The sequence below is a fragment of the Rhipicephalus sanguineus genome, chromosome 3 (genome assembly GCF_013339695.2).
Source record: "Rhipicephalus sanguineus isolate Rsan-2018 chromosome 3, BIME_Rsan_1.4, whole genome shotgun sequence".
NCBI lineage: Eukaryota > Metazoa > Arthropoda > Arachnida > Ixodida > Ixodidae > Rhipicephalus > Rhipicephalus sanguineus.
This window is the reverse complement of record NC_051178.1, coordinates 103,660,167-103,684,441: the sequence shown is the minus strand read 5'-3', so window position 1 is coordinate 103,684,441 and position 24,275 is coordinate 103,660,167. Positions and strand designations below refer to the sequence as shown.

The 24,275-nt window shown below is 44.5% G+C and overlaps 2 protein-coding genes across 7 annotated transcripts in view; one reads left to right on the top strand and one right to left on the bottom strand.

Moving 5' to 3' along the window:
* LOC125757855 (uncharacterized) overlaps window positions 1-21,353 on the bottom strand; it is a 96,050-nt gene extending 74,697 nt beyond the window's left edge. The window contains exon 1 of the mRNA XM_049414072.1: window positions 21,142-21,353. The gene's annotated coding sequence lies outside the window, so the exon portion shown is untranslated. The remainder of the gene's footprint in view (window positions 1-21,141) is intronic.
* Window positions 1-24,275, top strand: part of LOC119386880 (sodium leak channel NALCN) — a 100,660-nt gene that overhangs the window by 21,194 nt on the left and 55,191 nt on the right. The window lies entirely within an intron of this gene.

Below are 24,275 nucleotides of genomic sequence, written 5' to 3'. Positions count from 1 at the left end.
AACTGTGCTGGTTCCTCAAGGCCTTTTAGAACCGTTGTCATTTGCTATTTTCATTCTGGGTGGCTGTTTATCGGGAGATTTATGGCTGCGCCCGTACAATCGGGAGAACTGGGAAGAAATCAGGAGTCTCCCGGGCAAATCGGGAAAGTTGGCAGGTATGCACTCGCCGCACGCGCAATATACTCTCAGCACGCGCTTGAACGTTTTCTTTTTTTTATGTAGTTTCGAAGGGAAACATAGGGAGCCATCAGGAGAGCGCGAAGCATTGCGCTATAGAGGCTGGAAAGCTATGCGAGCACAGATTTCGCCTTTGCCACCTGTCTGCCTGGCCAAGCATGACTGATGCCAAGTGACAAGTGTGGTCAGTTCAGTTAGCGCCCCTCTTCAGCAGTTGCTGGACCTCATTTCTTGGTAAAGCGCTCATGCTGCTTAAACTGAATGTTTGAGCAGTTACCTTGCGTAGATGCGGTGCTGGCGTTCTTCGCAACTGAGAGGACATTTCGATGTCACCGCTGTGCGCACACCGTGTTAAATGCGCGTCTATGTTTTTTGCGGTTTCTAACAAGACCATTATTGCTGTACGCAATAAGCCGTCATTTCCAAGTCAGTGGAAGATCATATAGTAGCGCAAAACCATTTTTTTCTCGTCTCATTAAAGCCGCACCAAAAGTGCGGCGGCTTCCCCGGTGCATGTGTAGCCCCAACACCACCTAGATAAGTTCAGGCCTCTTCACTGCCGCCGTGACGTCACGCACCTGGCCCGTCGAAGCGTGCGCGCGCGAGCCGCTGCGGCGCGGACGCTTCCCGCGCGGCGGCCACTACAGATGAGTAAAACATTAATTTCTGCATTGCCGCGATATAGGCATAGAATATAAAATTTCTGAACGAACGTTATTTCACATCAAGATGAAATAGTGCTGTTCCGCTCCATCTCGGCGGACGTAACTGCTTCAGATTGCACTTAAAAGAAACGTACACAAGTCCCGGGCACCTGGCAAAATATTTATTACAATGTAAGTACCATGTATCACAAGGAACATACGAACTTCCAGCTTTTAGCAGTCATATTGACATCTATGACTACATTGTGCAACACAAAAACCGAAACTGACAAGATTAAGCAAAAAAAAAAACAAGGCGCTAGATTATTCGTTATGATGTTTCACAATTTATCACAGTGAAAAACTTTTAGCATCTGGTACAGTCATATTCACAGCCGTAATCACATTATGGGGCAAACAGAAAAACACAACTGCTCTTAGAACGAAAGAAACTAGCTACTGGAGTATTTATTACAATGTATAAAGTGTATCACAAGGAACAAACATTTAGCATTTGGAACAGTCATATTCAAAGCCATATTCACATTGTGGGACAAAAAGAAAATACGAACCGGCCAGCTTAAAAAAAACTAGCCATTAGTAAAGCTTGCTTCATATTTTAGCTAAGGGGCCACTAGCAAAGTTTACTGTAGCGTTAGCAACTTTCTTTGCTTTGTACAGGCTTTTTCTTTCATGACACTGTCATTCCTGCAAGCGACATAGTTTTTTAGAAGCGTGTTGACAGCTGGTTTTAGAATGTTCTTGAGTACGGTATCTGGATGGTGGCCACTTGCACACATGTCCAACTCCTCGCCGTCGCTTAGTAGGAACTGCATGATGCTCAAGAGGACCATCCTTTGGTTGGCTTCTGCATGAAACCGCTGCTCCTGTTCCTTACTGACAAGGTGCTCTAATACTATCTTAGTGCCAAGAACAACATTAACAACAAAAGGCTGCGGAAACTTCAAGCCGCCTCTTTTTTTTTTCATGAGGCTTCAGAATGGTTGCTCTGCGCTTAATGTACCTCAGAAAACCTTCTTCGCACTGCTCTTTCGATGGGCTCACATCATGTGCAGCACAAACTCGCTTGATGGTAGTGTCATGCGGCAAGACAAGCTTGTTGCTGTGGCGAAAAAACTTGTAGGCATGTGGAGAAATTGTGTGCAATATACTGCTAAAAACTAAAAGCTCTGCAGAATACCGCACGCCATTGCTCTTCTTTGTCAGCAGCTTGCACTGCTCCTTCAGGAAGATTAGTGCGTCAGCCCTCTCATCATCATGCAGCTCATCATCACAAATGTCATCCAGCAAGGATAAAACAAGCCTAAGCACTCCTCCCACCTTGTCCTCCTGTTGACGGGCCTTCTTTTCACAATATCGCTCCACGCTGTCTAGAAGGTTGTCCAGCACACGGACATCACGGACTTCGTCAGGAATGCACACATCATCCGACACCAATGGAGCGCACTTAAAATACACGGAAACGGACAGATCCTCTGTAACCACCACAGATACAAGCATCTCCGGAGCTTGCAACGCCGGTTCGATGTGGGCGACGATGAGGCACGTCTCGCAGGCTGTTGTACACCAAAACTTCTTATTTGGACGCTCGTTAACCCGAGAAATCAGTTCACCCAGATTACAAACTTTGTACTGTTTTTCTTCTTTTTCAAACGCTGCTTGGGACTCGTGTATGGCTTTCTGGAGTAGCTCATTTTCAGTCCGCTTCCTTTTCAGTTCAGGCTCTTCTCGCGACGTGCGCGAATTCGAGATATACGAAGGGCAGTCTGGAAAAATGGCTGGGAAGGCGTCTGGAGTCAGCCGTGTCAACTTCATAGGAGCTTCAATGGTTCGTCCATCGCAGTCCGTATACGTTGACGTTGTGCGCAGGTGTTCCGACTTGAAGTGACGCTCGCAAACCTGCGCGTGACCGGAACAAAAAAAAAAAAACACCAATTAGAATCTCCTGGGATAATTACGAGAAATCTCGTTAATTCTGAAGGGGTACGCTCGATGCAGCTTACCTTGGGGTCCTTCAACAGCCTCACGTCGACGTCGCTCCGTCGCACAGCCCGCTGCCATTTCCGCTCTTCGCTTAGCGTCTCTCGGAAAAGAAAACAAGCGGACTTTCGGACCATTGTCATAGTTCCCTCGACAGTTGGGTACACAACACCGCCCCATGTCTCAGGATACATTCGTCAACAAAATAAATTCGGCGGAAGCGGTAACTGCAACACGGAACAGCGCGCACGGCGTGGCCGCGTGGTCTCGTTCAACGACAGAGTGAAATAATTGTCACGGCTGCCGCCACCTGTCGGACACTCGGACAACTTACGGCTCTGCCGCAAAGCTACGGGCTACCACGGTGCCACGGTGCTCGCTCTCTCGAGAGAGGTCGCCCTCCTCCTTGCCTGTCAACATGCCCGGACACGCCGAAACGCTGCTGGTACGGCGTGAGCTAGGTGGTGTTGGCGTGAGAGGCTCGGGCAAAGTTGAATGACGTCACACGAAGGCGCGCCGGAGTGAAGAGGCCTGAACTTATCTAGGTGGTGTTGGTAGCCCTCAGCAGTGCCTCGGTGGCGAGCGGCACAGAGCAGAGGAGGTGTCGGCCACGCCCGCCTCTGAAATTACGCTGTCTCCAAGCGATTGGGGCGGCCGAAGAGAAACCTGCTGGCACACAATCTCGGAGGCCATGCTCCATGTGCCGCAGTTTTCAACAAAAAAATATATATATACTATATCTAAGAGCGTCAGGTTGTGCACAGTCGACACTTGCAGCGTGCTACTCAAACACAAACAAGTAACTGTGACAGTTGTTAGTTCACACTCATCTCGTGTATAACTGTGCGTTCTTTTCGAGCATCCTTCTTTGTGTTTAAGCAGCGCGCTGCAAGTGTCGAGCTGTGACAGTTGTTCGTTCGCGCTCATCCTGTATGTGTTCTTTTCATGCGCCCTTTGTGCTTAAGGGGCGCACTGCAAGTATCGAACTGCTTGCCGTTCTTTGTGTGACTAATTTCTTGCTATCTATTTCTAATTTCTTGCTCTCGCATCTGCTACTTCGCCCTCGCCGCAAAACTGACTTTTTTTTTTTCCGGTGTGGCTCTGCAAAACGGAACCATGCGTGCTCGCGCCACATTAGTGCTTCTGAAATGGAAAGTTTGTCAGGTCGACATGCCAACAACGCCGATCTACCACATTAAGGAAGTCGCAATGTCGGTATGAGAGTGCACTGCTCAGGAAATTCAAGGATTTTCAAGAACAGGAAAAAATTCCAGGACTTCCAAGGGCCTTGAAAACGCATTTTTCAAGTTGAAGGGGTTTCAAGGATTTCAAGGACCTATACACACCCTGTTATTAGGTTTTCCACACGGTACGAGAGAGTAATTTGTTATTGGTTACTAGGAGAGCCTACAGTATGATGATATAACTCAAATCTCGATATAACGAACACGGATATAACGAAGTAAATGAGGAATAGTCTTGTCATAGCTACAGTGTTACAAATAAATGTTTATAACGAATTTTCTGATATAACGAAGATATTTTCATGGCAGATGTGACTTTGTTATAATGAGGTTTGAGTGTATGATGTTTATTGGCGCAAGGGCCATTTGATGGCCAAATAGCGCCATGACATGATAGCGTAAGTGATCAATGGTTATGTTAAGTGGCTGTATAGGGGCCTAAAATTGCTCGCGCTAAAGGCGGGTAAAACATATAAGTAATAAAATCATGAGAGTGACGTGAAACGTGTGCATGGAGAATGAATGACAAGTGGTCGTGATGATAAAACAATGAGGATATGGTGGGAGCACAAATACCTCCTGAAGGCCTTTGAGGCCAAAGGCCGGGAGGCAAGTGCTTTTTCTAATGTACCTCCCGTAGCAATAACCTCTTTTCAGAGGTCGTGCTACGGACTGCCTCGGTATGTGACATGAAAGCTAGACTTCTTTTAAAAACGCGAACAGTAACTGATATTTAAAAACACGTTCTCTACCGATGAACATTGATGGGTGAAATGGTAATTGTTGTCGGTAGGGTAAAAGAAAGTTGTCTAAGCGTGTCTAGTTCGTAAAATAACAGCGCAAAAGACAACGGACGAACACACAGAGACAAACGAGCGCTGTGTGTTCGTCCGTCATCTTTTGCGCTGTTATTTTACGATCATAAGCAACCAACTAGCCTGATTTACCGCCGTTGTGTCTAGTTCATTACACTTGATTAAAATGTGAAGCACGGTTGGTGCTTCACCACATCTTCTGACACAAAGGTGGATCACTGCCGGAGAGATTGTGCGAGTGTGTACTGTGTGTGTGTCCTGTTCTTAGCCTTGTGAGTATTACTTCTGTGTGGCGTGACTTTGATACTGGCGGCCAGTTACCCAGATGCGGCTTGATAACGTGTAGTTTGTTTTGTTTGTGCCTATCCCATGTGCTCTGCCAATAAGCCCTGAGCTTTCTTTTAAGGAAGGGTTTTAAGTCAAGTGCAGGAACAGGAATGAGTGCATTAGTGGCCAGGTTTTCGTGAGTGGATCCAGCTAGCTGGTCCGCCAACACATTTCCTTGTATCTCGTGGTGCCCTCGCACCCAGCACACTACGACATGCTGTTTGAGTGTGTTGACCGTGCACAGGAGTGAGTACAGTGAGACAAGAACAAGGTTTTTGTGCTTTTTCAGAGTTTTCAGAGCTTTTACTCCGCTTAGGGAATCGGTGTATATCACAGCACTTCCTAGTTTTAATTGATTGATGTGTTTGATGGCCGCAAGTATGGCATATGCCTCTGCAGTGAAGATGCTTGTATTCGGGTGTAGAATGCCGGCACGGGAAAAGGATGGACCAACAGCTGCGCAAGACACAGAAGTATTGCACTTTGAGGTGTCTGTAAGAAATTCTGGACAAGTGTATTTGTGCTGTAGTTCGAGGAAGTATGTACGGATACGTGCAATAGGCACGTGTTTTGTAACATCCACGAAAGATATATCGCAGCCTATAAGCTGCCACTGCCACGGCAGGAGACGTGCAGAGGGGGCCATTAGACAGTGTTCAGGAATTGGCACACCTGTTTCCTGAGCTAGGCCTCTCACGCAGAGTGAGTAGGGCTGTCTCGCCGAAAGGTGGTTGTGAAAGAGGGCAGAACTGGACAAATCATTAATTGTGGAGTGTGAGGGGTGTTCCTTGTTAGCGTTCACTTTGACAAAATGTACAAAGGACATGTAGCATCTCTGCAGGTGGAGCGACCATTTGTTTGATTCGACGTAGAGGCTTTCTATGGGGCTCGTGCGAAAAGCACCCATAGAAGAGAGCCTACAGTAATAGCAGCATCTGCATAGTACTATACTGTTGATGCAATGGTTATTCCGTGACGCAGGGACAAAAGTTCTCATGAAGGCCAAAGATTCATTAGCACAGCCTTAAAATAAATCCAGCATACCAGACAAATGGGCTGCTGAAGCATGGGGAGCCGTTTCGACATTGTCAGTGTCCACAGCCATTCCATTTTCTTCTGCATCTGTAGGACGCCACAGCAAAAAACCATAGAGGTGCTTTCAGTTGAAGTGCAATACAAAATTCATCAAATTTTACGTACACATGCAGACTGACATGATGCTTTCCAATACACAACACAATTGATGGCAATGCTCTGTTAAAGAAAAAAAAACCTTTTAGATGAACCATTGCAATTCATTTCAGATACTTTCACTTATGTCAAGGCATTGAAAACATTTTGGACACCACATAGGCTTTATGCATTGCCTGCGATGCTACACCAGTTGCACGCACTTGGAATCTATCTGTAAGGATCAAATTATTACTCTCAATGCCATGGGCATTATTTCTAAAAACACATAATAAAGGTCACTGCTGATAATTTACTGCCTACCAGTAGCACAACTTCTTTGCCTTAGTGTTGACTCGTATGCCACCAGAATTCTTTAATACACTAGTACTATATTCATGTATAAAGCAGATGCTCTGACACGTCTAAACATCATCACACTGTCCAAAATTTTGCACACTAAGTGGAGGTAACCGTACCTTAATTGTTAGTGACACCCTATTTGGTGCGAGATTCCGAACAGTCAATACATACGCAACATGTTTTATACACCATGAAAATGCAGCCTGCTCTTATTTATTAAATGATCATGCATAGTTACAGCAACAAAGATACTGCTGTGTTTCTCCCTTCCAAGGGAGAGCAAAAACAATGACACAATGGATGACACCAAGTTCCAAGTCTGGCATTGTGAGAATTAACCATACTGTGGTTTGCATGGCAACTGTGAAGGGGCAATTGAATTTTATAAGTCATCCAAAACAATTCTTTGTTTAGAAAGCTCCAGACATAAAGAGTGGTGATACATTCTTGCAATTAAAGTGCTTATTTGTCATCATACAAGATTTCAGATCATAATTCTGCATTTTAATCAAGATATTTTTTTTGCACTCTTTGGCCAGGCATGGTACAGGCATGGTTTGGCCAGGCATGATTTTTTAAGCATTTCAAGGCAAACAAAATGCATGATTTAAAAAACAATAATAAATTAAAATAGCTTGCACTAAGTCGCGCAAGGCTGGGTCACGGCAGAGCTGCTGGGCACCTAGTTGGTCCTGGCTTGGCTAGGCTTTTACCCTTTCACCTCTCTCTTTCCCACCCCTTGCTATGCTATACATGGCTATGCTTAGATCTTTTCTTTTTCTATCTGTTTCTATCTCTTTCTCTGTCTATTTCTTTGTCTTTCCATCTTTTTCCCTCTTCCCCTTCTGTCTATTTTTCGGTTTTTTTCTGTCTCTTTCTCTCTCTCTCTCTGTAGTTGTTCTCTTGCTTTCTATCTTTTTCTCTCTTCCCTTTCTCTCTATGTCTCTCTTTCTCTCTGCACTCGTTTTCTCGCCCATTGCAGTTATTGCATCCCACGCTGGACAAATTCTGCGCATGTGTTCTGGGAGCGAAGCAGAAGAGGAAGACGAAGAAGAGTACAAAGAGGGCGCATGCCGGTTCATGGGGATAATTTTCTATCTACGACACATGGCAAGCCTCATGCATAACAGCTCTGCTGTAAAAGTAGTAACAGACAAGATGTTAAAGGGGGTTAACCAACATCAACTTCTGGTGGTCTTACTTACACGTGCACTCTGCTTTTCTTTTTCACTGTGATCGAGTTTCACAGGCCAGAACTTTTATGCCGGTTACCAATTTCAATTTTATTTCACCATCACACCAGTAGATGGCTGAGGAGCCCAAGGTGAACGCGATCTCTCAATATATAGACAATCCCGGCACAAGCCGTGCCTTGAAGGACCAGAAGCTTCCCTAATGTTTTCAATTATTCTAATCAGATTGCATGCATGGAGTGAATTGTACAATACATTTAGGAGTGTATGCAAGCACCAGCAACTACATCTGAATGCATTACGACTTGTGTCACAAAATAGCTGGCAGGTTAGATTAGTACATCTGACAACTAATAATGACTGTGCTCGCCAATACTCTGCTTTGAGAGTACATTATTTTGCTGGACACAAGTTCCCCCAACAAGAAATTAAGTTGACTAAAACACTCTGGTTACTGGGTTCTTCATCATCACGATAACATGACATCTGGCGGAGGTGCTTCTACATTAGTGTGCCGAACACCCAAAAGCAAGCCTAAAGCACAAATTCAATGTTGCAATGATGATATCCAAGTTCAAGACTGACTGGATCTGCTTGGAACACTTAGAAAAGGCCCACACAGGGTCTAAGTTCTCACCTGTCTTCGTTGCAGGAGTTTTGCCTTCAGGTTCCTTGATGATGGCAAGACCCGGCAATTCTGGCTTCTTGGGAGTACGAGGCCTAGCAAGTGATTTTCCTCTGTTCTCAGCTGGTGGTGGAGTCACCGCTGTCAATTATGGCAATGAGAAACAGCCAAAAGGCCAAACCTGAGGCATTGATGCCACATATATGTACTTCATTGTAGCAATGAGCATTTAGCAGTCAGCAGCTTGTAGAGACACCGTACTCAAATGGATCGTTTGAGCTGAGTACTATCTAGTGGCCCGTTAACAAGCTGCCCCTTAAAGGTGAAAGACTTTATTTGCATGATATGGCATGAGCCAAACTGTCGCAGACACTGCAAAGCAAGGCATAATTGCAGCTGCAGACTTGATTGCGAATTATTATTACAGCCGAGCAGAAAGGCCTGTAAGCTGGATCCTGCATTTAGGAGGTAGGTAACTGAAATATTAGCCTTGAGTTCAACAAGACCAAAATTACGCCTCAGCAAATTGATGTTCGAAAATTAGTGTATTGATTTTAATGAAAGTTTTGTTGGGAAAGCGTGACCTAAATGGGCAGCGAATTAGTGTGAACATTCTCAAAGAACAAATGCAACACGAGAGGCCCCCCAACATGCAGTTTTTACACTGACACACCTCTTATTTACAGGCTGCAGTGGTATCAGGTTCAATTTCACGGCATTCATGACCATGTGTTCAAGGTCAATTGCCACAGCATGGCGGCCAAAGAAATCTGAAGTTAACAACTTCTTAGCGACTTGCATCCTGTGTACAAAGTTAGAGAATGCAGACAAACAAATTGCTGCAACCTTTGTGTTTAGCAAGAGTTACATTATTACTATTACATCCTCTCAAAGACGAAGCAGTGACCAGTAGCACGGCCGCTCGATGAAAAACACACGGTGCGGCCTGCCGCGTCGCGGCGCAGGCAATGGGCGAGAGCGGGAATGCGGAGTTGACAGTTGTCGCCGCATTTCGCTAGGAGGGCGCCAGTAGTAGGGGAGGGCTCCACGCGACGCGCGGGCGGGAATGAGCGAGCGTTCAACGGGTAGGTCGAGGTAGTGGTTGTTTTTCTCCACATGAATTGCTCGCACTGAGTGTCACTCAAGACAATTTGCGCATGTGTGATATTTTATACGTTACGCAAAATGCCGCGTAACTGTTGTGTGCCGTTGTGTTCCACTAATGCATCGAAGGACCCGCAAATACGCTACCACGAGTTTCCCAGTAACGCAGTGCACCATGGCTGCGAAACGTTTCCCGTGAAGGACCCGGCGGGAAGGGAAAAGTATGGCAGCCTAACGACAGGTCCTTGGTGAATGCCTTGCATTTTACGGAGCAGACCTACAAGAAGACCGAGAAGTTGAGGATACTTTTGCCAACGGCTGTGCTGACAGTGTTCCCCGGTTATCCAAGCTACATGAGCACGAGGAGCACGCCTGCTCCGAGGAAGAAGCGGCCACGCGCAGAAATAGAAGCCGATAATGCGCAGTCGCGTGCCGAGTGCTCGGGCAATGCTGCTTCAAAATAGCCGTTTTGTCATTAGCCAAAACGGCTCGTCAAGTGACAGCACTGAAGCCACGACGCCCAACAACTTTGAACTAGGGAATGAAACGTGTGTGGAAATGGCATCATATTCAGGTGCATCATGTCAAACTACAAGCGACCTTGTTAAACTGACAGAAGGCGTTAAAAAAAATAACGCGCTGCTTCCAAGCGAAGTTCGCTCGTATGAATGGAGCATTGCAGGCCCTTCAAGAAAAAGTGGATCAGGCTGAGGAGCGCGCGCAGTTTTATGAAAATAACACCAGGGTTCGTACAGAATATTTGACTGAAAATTCAAGGAGTTTTCAAGGATTTCAAGGATGAAAAATGGCAAAATTCAAGGAGTGTTAGCAAAATTTTATTCACTTACAAGACTTATGGAAGCAGCGCAGTTTTCGCATGGATTTCTTTTTCCACAGAAGCTATCTCCAGCTCCTTTTCTTTAGCAGTTCGACGAAAGCTGTTTGCCTTGACTAAGTAGGTAAGGTCGTTTTTCGCTTCAGCTTCTTCCGAAAAACGGTCCGCAGATTCCAGCAGGCACTTGAGAGTTTTTTGAAGCTTCGACTTCCTTCCGTGCATCTCATCAAGCTCTTGCTCGAGCTCTTTTCTCTTTGAAGCTGCCTGCCGTGATAGTGCTTGTTTCTTTTGTTCGTCTAGGTATGCAGCGTACCTATGCCGGGCTTGGCGCACTGACGCCTTCAACTCTTTTGAAATCGGAACGTTCAGCAGGCCACCATGGCTTTTCACAGCTTCACAGATAACTCGTTGAGAAATATACGACAGCTCTGCCAAATTCTCGACCGCAACCTGCTTGTTGATGCTGAAGCCTCTTTCCACTGAGGCCTGCCCATGGCTCAGGAGGAGAAGTAGTTTCACCACAGCCCATAACTGCGAGAATGAAGCATCGTGCTTCAGCAGCCGCACGAAAAAACTGTCAAGACGTTCATGATCTTTTTCATAGTTTTGCAGTTCATGCCGTTTTTCTAGACAAAACTGAACGTACTGTGTGCACACAATGTCGCGTTTGTGCTCAGAGAGAAGCTTGTTGTCGATTAGGCAGTTAAGCACAATTTTTAGCTTCCCAAGGCACGTGTCTGTCTTGGACATCTCTGTGGGGTCGAAACATGACAGCCCACGAACGACAGGGTACCTCAGGGGACTTCTCTCCATGACTTTCAGAATCATGTTCACGAGGAACTTCCGGCACTCGTACCTAAACTCAAAAATACACTTGGCGCTCGCTTTGCAGCATTTCAAAATCTTCTCAGCTGCACGTCCAACATCCACCTTTTCAAGTTCTGTGTAAACGGCAGCATCTTCAACATCAATTCGCAGCAGCTTCGTGATGCTGGTGGCTTCTGTCATTACAGAGCACTTTACGAACCTTGACAGAAGGCTCCTCAGAACACTTTCAAGTTCTTTTGCCAGCAAAAACGTCTTGGGAGAATCACTCTGAAAAACAGTCAGGAAAGGCTGCACAACCATGGCAACATTCAGGGAAAAGTTCAGTTTTGCAAGTGCAAGCTGGTCATTTAGAAAAGCACTGACGTTTTCATATGCTCTGCATTTTGGCACGGGCAGCCTGCGGCCACTCACTGCTTCAGTGTATTGCTTCAAGTGCTCCCATGTGGCCAGGGCTCTTTCCAGTACGGGCACGTTCTCGATCCAACGGTGAGATACAAAAGGAAGTGGAAACACACTGCTCCCTGTCTCTCGAATAAAATCTTCTCGCCTGGCCGGTGCATCATGAAAGAGTGAGAATAAGCTGGACAAATATGTGTCAACTGGCCAGCCCGTTGCATGCATTCCAGCTTTGTAGGCATTATGCACTGTGTGAAGGCCACACGATCCAATATCCAAACACTGAACTTGAAAGTCATTTTTCATGTGCTGCTGGAACTTGTGGAAAAGGCTCCAGTTGACATTGGGGCCATCCATGGAAAGCTGAACAATTTTGCTCATCGGAAAGGATGCCAGCGCTTCCGTCAAATTCTTCATGAGGTCGTCCGCTGTGCTGTGGCCCATGAATGCCGATGTCACATACCTTGTTGTCACCTCAGAATTGTTCCACAGTCTCACGTGAACATCAAGCTGTTTCTTTTGCAGGTATTCGTTTAACGTTTCATCAAAAAGGACAACAAAATGTTCAGATTTCTCCATCATGTCCAAGACTTGAGAAGCGAAAAATGGGCGCAGACCATGGCACGCGACGTACGCGCATTTTTTTTCCGAACAAGTGAAGCTTCTCGCGATATCGCTATCGGGAAACATCTTTCGGAACAACTCGGAAACTGATCCGCTGGAGCTGTACGAGTAGTGTGAAGACACAACTTTCATCGTCCACAAAATTTCGGCTTCAATCACAGAGTCATGCCTTCTGCAGTTTTCGCCAAGGGTCGCAGCTCGAGAGGATGTTTCCGTGTTTTCCCGCTGTGAAGTCGTTTCTGTGACGTTTGCCGCTTGCAAAAAACTCGTGACGGAAGAGCAGCCCTCGCCTGCCGCAACTTTGGTTCGGTGCTTGGCACTTTTCTGATGGCTCTTCAACGCCGACTCCCCCATTGTTGCAATGTCGACCGACTTCTGACATACTGCGCACTTCGCACGATAAGGGTTGCTTGTCTCCGGCCTCACCCAGTGACGATATTCGCTGTGCTCCAGCCACGCAGACTGAAACTTGCACTTTCCGCCTGGCATCCTGTCAAAGTAAAGTTGCAGGCATTGCACACAGCACAAACGCGAACTTTCACCGAGAAATGACGCGCGAGGCCGACGCACGGACCGAGTGTATACCGAGCACAGACCGACCGACCGACCGACCGTTCGTTGGATTGGATTGGATTTCTGGCTCGCATTTGTTGCCAGACGACGCAGGCGCTGCCGGTTTCGAAAACCGAAACTTGCTGCTATTGCTCTCCTGTCAAGACTACATGTTTTCGCGAACATTCCTCAGTAAACGCGTTTTCGAAATCAGTGCGACTTACGGAAATACGTCGTTTATTTGCTATATTGAAGCAAAGTCCACTAAATTTTCAAGGATTACAAGGAGCTCACTTATATCTAAGGAGTTTCAAGGGCCCTTGAATTAACATTATCAAATTCAAGGACATTCAAGGATTTCAAGGGTCTGTGCGAACCCTGTAACACGGTCATTGCCTGTTTTATGAAGGTGCTCAATGGTGCTGCGCAAGGTTACAAGACTGCCGAGTTCGTTAGAAACCAAGTCCGCAGTTTCTCGACGAAGAAGCCCCACTACAGTGACGTTATTCTAAGGGAATGTGTAATCTGGAAGGCATGCTTCAACAAAGGTTCCAGCAATTTCTTTCAGCTCCCTTGTCGCTCAACGTTCCAGAAATATGTAGGCCATTTAACAGGTGGAATCGGCGTCACTTCGTTGATAAAGCAGCGGCTGTGCATCGAATTCAAGGGTCTTACTGTAGAGCAAGAAGCGTTCTGCTCCTTAATCGTAGACGAGATGGCCATACAGCAGAGGGTCATATACGACCGACAAGACGACAAATTGTGTTAACGTCTTAAAATGGGCTGGTTGGTACTACATACTGCTTTTTGAACGAAGAAAGAGCGCTAGAACAAGGACGAAGACGAGAAGAGCGCCGTGTTTGTCTCCTCTCGTCTTCGTCCTTGTTCTAGCGCTGTTTCTTCATTCAAACAGTCGACAAAGTTTTTGGTTTCGTTGACCGTGGTGAAGAGGAGCACTCAACAGCGGTACCCCAAGTGGCAAACCGATTACTATGTTTTGTTATAACAAACTTGTCAACATCATATATTATTCCTGTCGGATATTCTTTCACGAGACGTCTGAAAGGTAACCAGCTGTTCTCTATGACCATGGAAGTGCTGAAAGTGGGCTTGCGGGGCGGACGACCACGCCATGGAAGTCTGCAAAGTTTTCATGAGAAAGCTCTTGCGAACGCTTCTTGCCAACTGGGCAGGAAATCTTAATATGTCTATTGAGCGTCTCGTACGCTTGGCGCAAAAACCTCTGGACAGGAAAGTGCTGCGCCTGTGATTCCAATAACACAGTGATCCTTTTTTCACGCACGTGCAATAAAGCAATTATGACTCCCCTGATCTTCACAATGCTTTTGTTTCTAAGGTGTGAGCAACAGTCATTCTGGAAATACATCCGCACCTGTCAATGAGCGACTCTCCTGTTGATAAAATAACTGTAGCACAAGCATACATTATCGAGGGTGAACAGAGCAACGGCAACAAAAGAGAGAAAACATGACGCAAAATTCCCAAATCGCACGAGCAACCACTTCAGATAAAATTACCACATGCTATATTTAGGTTGAAGCAGCGCCGGCGCACATTCGGTGGGATGATTACCAATATAGTTAACGCTATAGCAAGTTTATTGTAACCCTTTAAAAACTAACAAGCGCATAGCAGCTGCGCTGTCAAGCCGCGATCCGCCGCAGTAGCTACGGCGCTCTCGCTTTCGGTCTCCCCAAAGGCTCCCCCACTGGTGGCGCCAGGGCGGCAGCCAGGAGCACTAGGCGCCGGACGCAGTATCCGCTCCACGTGGCAGGCCGCACCGTGTGTTTTTCATCGAGCGGCCGTGCCAGTAGTCACCAGTCTAGTCGCACCACTCTACGTGCATGATCTTAGCTTGCCAGTGCAGCCATTGAACTTATGCAAGCTTTCTCCAACACACAGTTGTTGAACTTCAAGGTTCGAACAACAGATCAGACTGTTTTGACAATTTGGAAAAAGATGACATGATGACACTGCAAATCCTGCAGATTCATAAAACAAGAAAAATGGCGTCTTGAAAACTACTCGCGTGTAATTAAACTTACAATGAAGTAACACATGCATCAACTAACCTGCACCCAGCTCTTCTGCCGAGTTGGCAGACAACTTGGCAGTTGCATTCAAGGGAGGGACACTGGTTTTCGTGAAGGACGAGCGTCCCACATTCAGCGAGGAGAAGGACTGCTTCAGAGGCGGTCTTGAAATCGGCCTCTTGAGAGGGAGGGTGCCTCGGCCATTGTTGCCACCGGACTTGGAGATTTCACTCTCGAATAGGGCAGCCCTCGCGGCCACAGAGACCGTTACGATCGGTTGGTCAGTGCCAGTGCCGTTGCTAGCATGTCCTCTCGCTTCACTCAGGGTGGACGCTTTGGTGAGCCCCACCTTTGGGTCTTCACTTTGTGGCACTAAAAGTGGCACACAGACAAACACCGTATAGGCACAGCAAAACAAATTTGTACAAAATTGCAATAGACAGCCTGCATGACTCATACAATGAACTTGGGACCTGTCCGGGCCTTCACAAAGCTCGCACCCGCCACCTACGAGGCCTTGACTACCACCCCGGTCGACCACCCGACTTAACGCGCTGGACGCACGGGCCTTTGCATCGACAGCTCCTGGCCTTTATCAGTGAAACTGAACTCTTTCTTTTTATTTAACTTATGCCGTAGGGCATACTGGTGCCAATAAAAAAAAAAAAAAAACTTGAAGCTGAATAACTCAAACTCGGACTAGGTGCTACAGATTTACTGTGGTGTCTTAAAGGAGTACTGACATGAATTTTAAAATTTTTCGGGTTGTTGCTCTAAATTAAAAGCACGGGTGTCGAGAACCCTAAAAAGAGTATCGTGGTGCCTGGGGATGCATTGCACATATTTTTATTACCGCTTCTTTGAACCAGCAGTTTCGGTTTCGGTTTCGAGAGGGCGGCTTCATAGTGACATGTCAAGTCGGCCCGTGACGTCACGGGCAGACTGCAACCCACGAAATATGCACCTGCTGTCCTTTGCTGTCAGTCGAACGTGGTTCATGATGAGTGAACTGTCGTCCAGTGCCTCCGACAGCGATTTCTGTGATTTAGGCTGCATGCAGAACCCAGATTTCGCAAACCAAGTGAGCTGACTTGAAACGTCATAGGGCTCTCCATGCGGTGAAGCTGCCTTGCAGATGCTGGGAGATGAAAACTTTAAAATCAAACTTAAATATTTATACGTGTTTCCCGGATGCGGTGTGGGGAGAACGTTAACACTACATGCCAAGGACACCAAAAACGTCCGTTTTGCTGCACTTCAAAATCGTGTCAGTACTCCTTTAAGTGCCATATTGAGCAAAGAATTTCATCCTTTAATGTTCTGCTTAGCACCTACAACACCACGACAAGCTCAAAACTGGTGTTTGTACCATGATAGTGCAAGGTTATGAAAAATTTAAAGTGACTGGAAAGAAATCTTGTGAGGCAGGTTTCTCTTATGAAAAAGATAAATGAATTCCAAGCGCTCCAATAAGATAAATACTGTATTTAATAATACAGTATTTGCTGCCATAAGCAAATACTGTATTTCAACCTGTATCTCCCTTTTGGTTTATATAAGAGGAAATGTGGAGGAACACTATGAGAATAAACTTTCAAGGACCTTATGTTCCAAAAAATAAATAAATAAATTGAGGGACTCTGAAAAGGTGCCATGATTGCATGACACAAGAGACAATGGTGCTGTAAAACAGTGTACAGAACTCATCAAGGCTGCGTGTCTAGCCATCCCCCATGCTGAAATAAAGTCGACTTGCTTTTAAATTTTGCATTGTTGCTCAAAACAGTCAGTCACAGACCCTCCAGTTAACTCGTTGACATACACAACTTCACCCAAGTTCTAACGAAATATAATGGGTTCTATAGTGATTATGTTTCGTCTAACGAAATCAATCCAGAAAATTTTGAAAAAACATCTTTAAAGTCCTGCAGATGTTAGTTGTTGGGCAAAGCAACCTCCGATTGGGGGAAAATTGCATCAGCAGAATTGAATCCACCAGAGGGGATGCTACTATACTAATTTCACGAGTACAACGCCATCCAATGGTGTTAATCAGTACATTATTAAGAACAGAACAGGCAAACCGACATTTCAAGTATATGGCAAGCATCCCAACGCACGTTGTAGGAACTAAATGTGAATGCCTGTGAGCACACTCTTCTCTGCACATTAACTTGCCTGAACATCTGACACAGCCTTCCCTGGACCTGGCAGAGCAAAGGGCCTAACCCCCCCACCACCATTGAACTATGCTTTGCCCTATGATTACGACTTATGGCATGCACAGGGCAGGTTGACAAGCCCAGGCAAGTGGACTCTGCCCTAACACCCCTGTCAAGCGGGCAAGTTAAGTGCATTTACGGGAAGTGCACTTCAGCACCTTGAGTGACACCTTAGGCTATGCAGTGCTAAACACGAAAACGGAGTGCACTTGCAGTAAAAAAAAAAAGTGACAGACTATAGATGTAAAAAGCAACACAACCTCTAAAAGGCTACTGTTTTACACTATAATATAAATAAAAACAAGCTTATTCTAACATAAACATTTAATCAAATAATAACAACATATAAACTTAACCTTATAATAAAAACAAACACGAGCTGAATGAATAATGGCCACCACGCTGTTGATTGTGCACACAATAAATTTGTTTATTGTGCTGTTTTGCTTCACACTAAACACAAATATTGTTAAATGCTGTTCGACAACTAAAATAAACTGTGTCCTTTCATATGCATTTTACCTTTGTACCATTGAAACTGCTGGTGGCAAGGCTACGCACTTGCCACCAACAAGTATTTTCCACCAGCAAAGTATTTGACAGCAAAATATTTTCCTAAGTGCACTCCAACCAGGGTGCACATTCTGCAAGCAACATTTCACTTGAAACATTTAAATTTGGCAAAGTGTACTCAAACCAAGTGATACTCTTCGCAAGAGAACTTAACTTGCCCACTTGACAGGTGTCTAAGGCTTAAACTGAGCTACACTTCAACAAGAACAATTCAAACTAAGAGCCACTCAGAAATAAAGCTCTATATTGTATGACAGCTTATGGCAGCGTACATCAAGAACAAGGCAACACAAAAACATAAAAACCCATTCTTAAGTTCAATGTCGTCCTTGTTTCTGATGTCATATAGCTTCAGAATAGACCCCTGCTGTCTGCAGCAACAGCAGTATTACCCATGCAAGCAAGACATGACTGAATATTCAGATAAGCACACTGTACTATCAGTGAAGAATCCTAAGTTTGAAAAAATTGCACGTTCAACAGGGTACAACAGTAGCTCCAAGTGCTTAGCAATGGAAGTTTCCTTTGCCATTTTCACATAATCAAAACACCTGCGATGATCAAAAGCACTGAACAGTTTGCATCGTTTAACGATGACATTATTTAGTGAATCGTGAAGGACACTTAACAGGCGATTGGACAATAAAACTTGGTTTTTGATGTAATAAATTTGATGTAAGCTTAAATATGTTTTCGTTTATCAAAACATGCTTCGTAGAAAATATTCTATATCAAGTTGAAAATAAAAAACTTTTTAAACAGAAAAACTCAAAAAATAAAACGGTTAAGGGGTTAATAAAATTAAATTCTGGGGTCTTATGCACCAAAACTACAATATGATTACAAGGCACACCATAGTGGCTACGACTATAAAATACTTTCAACACCATGATGTTCTTTAATGTGCAACTAAATCTTAGTACATAAGTATCTCTGCACCTCGTGCCTGTCGAAATGATGCCGCCATGGCCAGGAAATGGACCAGCGTTTTCACATCACATTTTCACAAAATATATTATGTTAAAATGTGCGATCTGATCAAGGACGACTTTTGCATGCTTTATGGAATGAGGTACAGTTAAAACTTGATCAGACAAAACCCAATTTCACAAAGTTCGCAATCTAACAAAAAAATTTACATTTCCTCGCGCGTACCCATAGGGTTCAATGTTGCCATCATCCCAAATTAATGAAATTAACTGTGCTTCAAACCAGATTTAACAAAGTTTTTCCTGAAATAAGTAAGAAAAAATGGAATGATTTCTTTGCGATTTTGATGGAGACAGGTTTTCCTTCGAGCGTGTGCTCTAATGCTGTCGAATTAAAACGTGTAGATGTTCTAGTCCCGACCAGTTTTATATTGATGAGGCTGAAGCCACGCCCATGCACAAAACATTGGACTAAACAGTCTTTAGTGCTCCTATGTACCAGATGGCGCTAGGGGCAGCGGTGTGTCATTGTTCCTTGAAATACAGTAAAACTGCAGTGGTTGCTTTTGTTATTTCATGGTTTATGCGACAGATGACACTGATTGTGTATCTTGAAACAGGCAGTGCTGAAAACTATGGGAGTGCGAATATTCGTTTCGAATTCAAATCGAATAATACCTAATCTAATAAATCAGTTCGACTTTAGAATAGCTAGTATTCGAAGTTGCGAATAAGTCGAAAAGAATATCTAAAATGCGACAAAGGCCAATGGTGCAACATCATTACGGTGGGGTGGCTAAAACTAATGCCAACGTCGTTACAGTAGGCCTTTCGCTAAAATTTTCACCAATATCCTGGTTCAAAAGCGGTAGCTTTTCGGTGTCACTAAACTACGATTTCAGATTTCTAATGACCAAAATTATCTTTCCCAATCTTAGGAACTTTCAGACAAAACAAAATAATTTGAACGTGGTCATCGCTTCATTAAATCAAGTTTTAATTGTTGTTTGGTTATCAAATGTGCATCTAGATGCATTACTGTGCCTTATTAAATACAAAACTTGTTTTCCTTTGTTTCTGTGGACAAATTAAGGGTGCACAAAGACCAATTTGTGCATTTCTCCGGCGTACATGGCATCAGGGCGTGTTATAGTTCTTTTTCTGTGTTAAAATATAGCAAGTATTATATGCTACATTGATGAGAAAGAAAAAGTTAGCAGACTGTCGTGGTTTCATATCCAATAAACAAGTTCTGCGCCGCAACACTAGTTGCAGCTGAGGGTGTACGCTTTGCAATCACGCATCGCAAGTTGTAAATGTGGCAGTACAGTACTCACTCTGCTCAACTGAAGGCATGGGCACGTCGTTCTCTTTATCCTTATCAGTTCCCAGGCTCTTTCCCGAATCGTCTGCACAGATCTTCTTGAAGATAGTGCTGCGGTCTGAACAGAAACAGAAAAAGAGTGCGATGTCTTGACAAAAGTTATGCGTTGACGCCACAATAACGGCAATTACAGTGATAAGCTGCCAATAAGCTCATGTTATACACATTCAGCATACAAAATAACATGATTGCAGTATTGCCTTCGGCAAATAACGTGTCAGTGACCTGTCATGACTGATCACGGATCGACTTATCAAGTCGATAAGGCTCCAACAATAGCGAGGAAAAACAAAAACGTATCCGTGAGAATCCAGCGAAACCAACACTGACACATCGCAACGCGCGACATGTGTATACGGCAGGAACAGAGTCAAAACAAAAGCAGTGCTCTCACCGGAACTAAGAGAGCGTCCGATGTTGCCACGTCCTGTATCTTTCGTTTTGCAGACCGCGGAGACGAAGGCGGCATCTTGCTGGGAGTCCTCTGGCGAGCCTTCACACGAGTGAAGAGGCTCTGCAAAAACCGTCGCAGTCAATCGTTCGTTCAACGCGTAACAAGCAGCTCGAGAATGTGAAACGCCCATGTTTCGCGGACACAACACTAGCTTAAACGACTTGGACGGGAATACGATTCGCACATGCACACAAAAACTAAGGCACCGCTGACACTAAAACGAGGAACTATCGCGAGTGTGTGACTCAGCTTCGCAGGAAAGCGTCGACGGGCTTCGAATGTCGCCGTAAGAATACAAAGCAGCAACGGAAACCGCCTCCCCTCGTCTTCTACGAACCACTGAGCGGCCTCGAAACGCGATGGGCGTCATCCGACCAGCTCACTGCACATCATCAAGTTTCAAGATGACAGCCGCGTAAACAAGCACCGGCGATGGCCGGCAGCGGCGTGCAACGGTTGCAGCCCCATGAAACCGAGTTCGCTCATACAAACTGACATATTTGCTTAAACTAAATGACAGCGGTGAAACGTGCGACAACGAACAGATATTTCAGAACTGCCGCAATTCAAAAACTTGCTCACAACCCGGGAGGAATGACGCGGACGGCAACCCACACACTTACATACCTGCGCCGCTGCCTCTATTTCCTCAATCTTGGCGGCTGTGCGGTCAACTCGCGCCTAAAAAAAAAATAAGGTTCAAGAAAACTCCGACGAGCTATCGAAATTTGAAACGCCGGACTGGCCGGTCGGCTGCACAGAATCAGATAAGAACAGCTACGGGCCGTTTGAACGGTTCAAACATCCCGGCCGTCGAGGTCACGAGCGTTTGTCCGGCGCTTATCAGAGAAAATCCTTCAAACACGAAACTGTTGCCGCCGCCGTCATTTTCGGCGCTAGCGACGCGTTAAGATTTTAACCGAGATACTTACTAATGAAAGTAAACACACGGTTACCAAAACTGTAGAAACGTTAATAACAAAAGCTAAAATTATAAAATTATTTTGTTTGTTCGGAGCTTACAATTGATTAAAAAAAAACACCAACCCTAACCGTATTTGTAAAAGTAACAAACGCTAGCGCCATCTACTATGCTAAGAATAATTTATTAGTTTATATTATAACTTGTAAATTTATAAGAAATAGTGTTAAAACTTGTCGCCAGATGGCGCTACAATAGGTAAATGTTTTAATAAGCAAACATGTAATGAACATGGAAGTTTCGCTACTGATACGTTAAACAAGCTCTGGGCGGCGACGGATAAAGAGGAGAGAGGAGGTTCGGTTTGCGCTCGAACCCTTTCTCGCGCGCTCCATCCGCGCTTTTTTCCTCCTCGTTCTCTCGCCGCTCTGGCTGCTCCTTCCTCGAAGAAGCGAAGCGCCCGCATCCATCCCCTCCGTGGAATGATCAGGCCGGCCGGGGAAAATGCGACTACGAGTCGTCGTCCTCTTCTTCACCTATCCTGATCATTTCTTAATAGGACTACCACGAACCTTCAAGGTGAGAGAGCACCGATCGACGTATCAGTTACGTGGCTGCTATTTCCGCGCGTTGAACAAACATCGCGCGTCGGCGGCGCGCGCGCGATGACAGGTAGCCATGAAATCGATGGCGGACCGCGCTGCCTGGTACTCGTGCGGCCCCCTCCCCTTTTCGCACGGTGTAACGGCCGTTGTCGGGTTTTAACTTGTATGTGCGGTTTACGATCTCGAGTATATAGCGCCGCCCGTAGCCTCAGGGCGCAGATACGTTTGAGACGAGTGCGCCCGGCGCCTTTGCTTCTGCCAGATGCTCCGCCTTCTCCCAGTTCCTAAAACAGCACTCGCGGACGTTTGTGTATACAATATCTGTGCGATCTGGGCGCTGAGTGAAACGTAAACGACTGAAAAAAAATAAACCATGTCGTGCGTATATTTATAGGCGCGACTGCGTGGGAAGCCTATAAGCACGGATTTTATTAGTTTCGTTTAAAACACGAGGAAGTTTAGGATTTGAGAGAGTCGCGAAAGTGCTTCGGAAAATGTTTTCTTTGCTTCCACGTGCGCGCGTCCGGGGTACCGATCGTGAAAACGCACACGTACAATATTGCCCCTATAAATGCATATAATTATGCATTAAAAAGAAGCACGCGCTATTTTTGCATTCAAAGCCTTCGTTTTAAGGAGAGCATTTCAGATGTCAGTAGATATTCTAGGAAGTGAATTAATATTGTCTTATCCTATTTCTGTCTAATTCATTATGCATATATTTCAGTCATACAATTTTTCTGGACAGACTTTTTTAGAGTGTGTTTGTTTGTGTAAATATGAGATACCCATGTTACCTTCTCTTAATTGTTCAAATGCGTTCTTTGCAGTCTATACGTGAACAATGCTAGCCAGAAAACAAAGCGTCCGAGGAGAACCAATCCTCGCAGACTATGGACCTGATGAAAGCCTTAATGAAAATGCTGATATCGAGTGGGTTAACAAGGTAAGTATATCCACATTTTACCAAATATACGCAAATTGTTCTCTTTGTTTTACATGTCAATCTTCTTTTATAAATTTTTTTGCTCACAGGTAAGAATTAAAGTGATGGTGTACGTATCACGGTTTTTATTATTTTCATTCATTTCCATCGCCTACTCATAGTGGCAGGTTTTTCGGTAAACTCTGAGCATTCATATCTTGAATGACAGTGAGCCAGAATATATTTAATCTTCCCCGTTTTCTTGTAAGGACTATATGAAATATGGCATAGAGGTTAATCAGAAATCTTTTGCCCTACTAGATGCAATAACATATGATCATTTGAACAAATTAAAATTACAATGCTGAGGTCAAAAGATTTTTCTGCTAAAAGGAACCTTCAGTTTTTCTTATACTCACTTCAGCTCCTCTATGTTCATTTGAAATCACTGAATTATTCATAATGTTTTACATGTGCCTTCCTTGCCACATGAAGCTGGGTATAGATTGATGTAGCTGCATTTTATTACCCTAACTTCTCAATTGAATGTACAATTATAGTTGTCTTGCTACAACAGCAAGCTGCTGTGTTTACATAGCTCTCGAATGAATTCATACAGGTGAACTATTTCTTTTAAATAGTGAAGTTAATTATTTTTAATGAATTTTTCACCTAACATTATGAAGACTCAGTGGTGTGTGCCAAGGCAGACTTCTGTGTAGACTAATAAAAGTAATCACAACCAATATCATTCAATATGTCTATGTAATGCAGGATGCATTTAATCATGTACTCAAAGAAATGCTGAGTTTCATAATTGACATGTGCTATAAAGTTGACATAGGACTGTACAATGAAATTTATTGTTACCTCTATCATACCTATTTAAATAACATATGTAATTTAAATAATCATCATTAACTGTATACAGGAAACAATAAGTAATGTATTTGATATTTAGTAAGTGTCTGTGCCATAATGTGTCTGTTGCTTAACATGGCTGTCAACATTAAAATGGGTGTGTAAGATGGCAACGTTGCTTACCTAGCTTTTCTCATTTTACTATTTTTTTATTTGCGATTAACCAGTAAGTTCTTGCAGCTTTTCACAAGCCTTCTGCAATAGTGGTAATCAACAGTTATGCAATTTTTCACACACAACAAGCAGTTATGCCATTTTTCTTACTATGTTAAAAAAATGGTGGCAATAAGCCCTTGCAGTGTTTTCTTAGACAATTATTACAATTCCTATGTAATAAGACAGGCTCGACACATAAATATCTGTTATATCTATAGATTTTTTTGTAACT